Source organism: Octopus bimaculoides, chromosome 12, assembly GCF_001194135.2.
Source record: "Octopus bimaculoides isolate UCB-OBI-ISO-001 chromosome 12, ASM119413v2, whole genome shotgun sequence".
NCBI classification, from domain to species: Eukaryota; Metazoa; Mollusca; class Cephalopoda; order Octopoda; family Octopodidae; genus Octopus; species Octopus bimaculoides.
The window spans coordinates 59,333,951-59,338,790 of record NC_068992.1 but is presented as its reverse complement, the minus strand read 5'-3'; the positions used below and the strand labels follow the sequence as shown (position 1 = coordinate 59,338,790).

The following is a 4,840-nucleotide window of genomic DNA, read 5'->3' as shown; positions in this document are numbered from 1 at the left end:
AACCAAAATCTGTAAATGGAAGCTGTGTATGAAGTTTGATGGACTGTTCTTAGGAAATGTACCAAGCCACCCATGTAATGTGGGTTGGCACTGGATCTCCCTATATTCTATCCGTGTTTACTGCTATCTGAGTAAGTGGTGTGTAGGTAGTTGCTGAGATTGGTCAAGAGAGAGAGAGAGTGGGGGGAGCAAGGAAGTAGAGAGCAACAGATGTGGGTCATGAGTAACTGAGGTAAGGGAGTACTTACTTGTTTGTGTGTGGAGGCGCAATGGCCCAGTGGTTAGGGCAGCAAACTCGCAGTCATAGGATCGCGGTTTCGATTTCCAGATGGGGCGTTGTGAGTGTTTATTGAGTGAAAACACCTAAAAGCTTCACGAGGCTCCAGCAGGGGATGGTGGCGAACCCTGCTGTACTCTTTCACCACAACTTTCTCTCACTCTTTCTTCCTGTTTCTGTTGTGTCTGTAATTCAAAGGGTCAGCCTTGTCACACTGTGACACGCTGAATATCCCCGAGGACTATGTTAAGGGTACACGTGTCTGTGGAGTGCTCAGCCACTTGCACGTTAATTTCACGAGCAGGCTGTTCCGTTGATCAGATCAACTGGAACCCTCTACGTCGTAAGTGACGGAGTGCCAACAACTTGTATGTGTGCAATATTCACCTGGGTGGGTCGGACCAGATCTGAACACCAAGTTCACCACCTCCATTTGTGAACACTGACCACATCTAACAGTTGGCTGCAGTTGAGGCTATAACGGATACTCACTTCCGGCCCCATTGCCAAAGACCACAGACACCAGATAACACGGACACCATGCCGATAGTCATCATTTCACTGTTGAGGCGTCAAGCTCATGTTCGAATTTTCAGTGGGAATACAAGTTCACGTGTGGTCCCTGGTTAATTGCATGCCTAAGGGAGTGATTGATGGTTAACAGTTCAGAAGGGTGATGGCAAAGAAAAAAGGGATCAGATATGGGGAGTTTGAGGAGATCCAGTGTTATCCCACATTATATTGGGCAACATAAAACTGAAGCTGATTAGTAAAAAAAACCTTGTATGTGTTTATATGTATATATGTGTATTTATATGTTTATATGTATATAATGCATATGTGTGTAATGTACATGTGTGGGTTATATGTATATATATGTATGTGTGCATGTGTGTACATATGTGAGCATACATGTGTGTGTATGTACATATGACCAGAGGTCAGCAGCTTTTTCATAATACTGAATCTGAAGGACCCGGCCACATTAAAAGAATCTGCTGACCTCTGACTTGGTTGTGGTTTATGCTTCCAATTCTTGTGCCAGGTTGGAATATACTATGATAATTCTGCCGGTGCATCTGGAAGGAAAATGAGAAAGTTAAAATTTGGTGCATGCTGTGTGCACATTATGAGAGATCATTATGCCTGCTATAGTTTGTTCATAAATATACTCAATAAAACACATATATATATACACACACATATATATATATATATATATATATATATATGTATATAAATATATGCATATAAATGTATATGTTTATATGTATGCATGTGTATTTATATCTATATATATGTGTATGCATATATGGGCGTATGTGTGTATATGTATGTATATATATATATGTATATATATATACACATACATATATATATATATACATGTGTGTGTATATATATATATACATGTGTATATATATATATATACGTATGTATATATATATATATATATATATATATATATATAGACACACACACACATACATACATACATACATACATGCATACATACATATATATATATATACATGCATAAATATCTAACTAGCTATACACGCATGCGTGCACACACACACACACACACACACACACACACATAAACGTTTAATCATTAAAAAATAGAGATCTCTAAAGGTAAGAAAACTGAATAAAAACAAACTCTGGACAAACCTCATTTGCATCTTTTCAGCAGATGGTCAGTAAAAAGTAGAAAAACATTCAACAAAAAATGAAACCTAAAACAAAAAAAAAATAAAGAAATATTCTTTTTCTTTCACAAAAATATAAATCATTTCAGCTAAAATTATAAATTCTTTTTATTTATTTGATATTCAACAACTGTTTTCTTAGCTTACTTTTCTTAATTTGTTTTAGGTTTTTTGTTTTTTTTAACAGAAAGTAATTTATTTTAAATATTCAGATTTTTATATATTTAACAATTGGATAATTTTATGTTCCATTTACTGTTGACCTATTATTTACTGCAGAACAGTAATTTCTTTTTCCCTCTCTTTCCCATTTTTTGTGTCTTTTTTTTTTTCTTCTTTTTTTGTTCTTCTATGAAATATTTATTTCTGAAATTAATTGCTATCTATTATTTCAAACAGAGTTTAAAACTGATATAATAAATTACATTTCACTTCTACCATATGTTTCCTGCCTATATTTGTATTATAAGTGACTCATAAGGTGCAATCATTGAGGCCCTAACATGGCTGTGTGGTTGAATAGACCTAGATGGGGCAGTGTGGTGAAAAAGTTTGCTTTTGCAGTCACAAATGGCATTGGGTTTGGTCTCACCATGCAGAACCTTGAACAAATGTCTTCTAATATAACCTTGGGCCAATCGATGACATATGAATGAATTTGGTTGACAAAAACTTTATGGAAGCCTTTTGTATCTGTATCATCATCATTTAATGTCTGATGGCCATGCTGGCATGGGTTGGACAGTTTGACCAGGGCTGGTAAGCTAGAAGGCTGCACCAAACTTAAGTTTGAATTGGCGTGGTTTTCTATGGCTGGATGCCCTTCCTAATGCCAATCACTCTGAGCAGTACTTTTATTTCAAAAGGCCAACCTTGTCAAATTCTGTCATACTAAATGTCCCCTGAGAACTGCGTTAAGGGTACTTGTGCATGTGGAATACTCAGCCACTTGCACTTTAATTCCACAAGCAGGCTGTTCCATCGATTGGATCAACTGAAACCCTTGCTGTTGTAACTGACAGAACACTAGTTTTAATGTATTTCGAACGGTGGATCTTGAAGCAGATAAAGCTACAAATAATAGTGTGTAAATATTGGGTAAAAAACAACCCTTTGGATAGTAAAAGTCAAAGGCTGCCTGTAGGACAGGAACCCACATTTCCTGTAAACATGACACAAATACCTTTCACTTTTTCTATTCAGAGGGTCTTTTAGTCCAGTATCCACATGCTATTATTTGTAGCTTTATCTGCTTCAAGATCCACTGCTCAAAAAAAAAAAAAGAATCATTTCATGTATTCCTGAAGTTTATAAAATCGTAGGATATCAATAATATATGTATATATATATATATATATATATATACGCATGTGCAGGTATGTGTGTGTGTGTGTGTATTTTTGTGTCTGTCACTCTCCATCACTGCTTGACAATTGCTCTTGGTTTGTTTACATCCTGTATACTTGGTGGTTTGGCGCAAAAAAGGGACGAATGAAGGTGAGTCCCAACTTACTTGGGATTGATTTGTCCTTCTAACCCAGGGATTGGCAATATAGTCAGGATTGATCCGCTGGGTCTCTATGGCTATCTGGATCTCTTTGAGTCTATATTGACTCAGATAGCCATAAAAATTTAGATCCATGTGGCTGTCCAACAGGTATTAAAGCACTTGAAATAATTCTCACCTTATAGGCGTAGGAGTGGCTGTGTGGTAAGTAGCTTGCTTTCCAACCACATGGTTCCGGGTTCAGTCCCATTGCGTGGCACCTTAGGCAAGTGTGTTCTACTATAGCCTTGGGCCGACCAAAGCCTTGTGAGTTGATTTGGTAGACAGAAACTGAAAGAAGCCCGTCGTATATATGTATATATATGTATGTGTGTGTATATATTTGTGTGTCTGTGTTTGTCCCTCCAACATCGCTTGACAACCGATGCTGGTGTGTTTACATCCCCGTAACTTAGCGGTTCGGCTAAAGAGACCGATAGAATAAGTACTAGGCTTACAAAGAATAAGTCCTGGGGTCGATTAGCTTGACTAAAAGGCGGTGCTCCAGCATGGCCACAGTCAAATGACTGAAACAAGTAAAAGAGTATGTAACTGTTAGCATGGTTGTCTTCCAAGCAGTTGCTCTGAGTTTTGGCCCTTGGCTAACGCAGGCACGAGCCTTATAGGCACCGATACAGCTGTGTGGTATGAAGTTTGCTCCCCACACCACACGGTTCTGGGCACCTTGGTCAGTTGTCTTCTACTATAGCCCTAGGCCAGCCAAAGCCTTGCGAGTGGCTTTAGTAGTTGGAAACTGAAGGATCTATATGAAAAACGATCCTGTCTTACATAGTTATATGTATGAAAATGTTTGTCCTCAAATTCATGATAATATTAATAATATTATGCACCCAAATTACCCAGCTGTGTTGAAGTGTTGTAAAATATGTTGAAAGTGGGAGCAGGAATGTTTTTCTCTCTCTCTTTCTCTCTTATTCACCAAAACCAGTAAGAGCATGTTTCTAGGTGTATACATGCACACACATATATATATATGTGTGTGTGTGTGTGTGTGTGTGTGTGTGTGTCTGTACATATATATATGTACATATATACATATATATATATACACACACATGTATTTGTATATATTTATGCATATATATATATATGTATGTATATATCTATATGTATACATACACACACGTATATATATATATATATGCACATATATGTATATATATGGATACATATATAAATGTATATACACATGTATATATACATATATATACACAAATATATATACATATACAGCTACAGATATGCATATATATATATATATATATATATATATATATATATATA

The 4,840-nt window shown here is 36.5% G+C and overlaps 1 protein-coding gene across 1 annotated transcript in view; it reads left to right on the top strand.

Annotated features, from left to right (window-relative positions):
* The window catches only part of LOC106874480 (zinc finger protein castor homolog 1), a 170,952-nt gene that overhangs the window by 86,210 nt on the left and 79,902 nt on the right, over window positions 1–4,840 (top strand). The window lies entirely within an intron of this gene.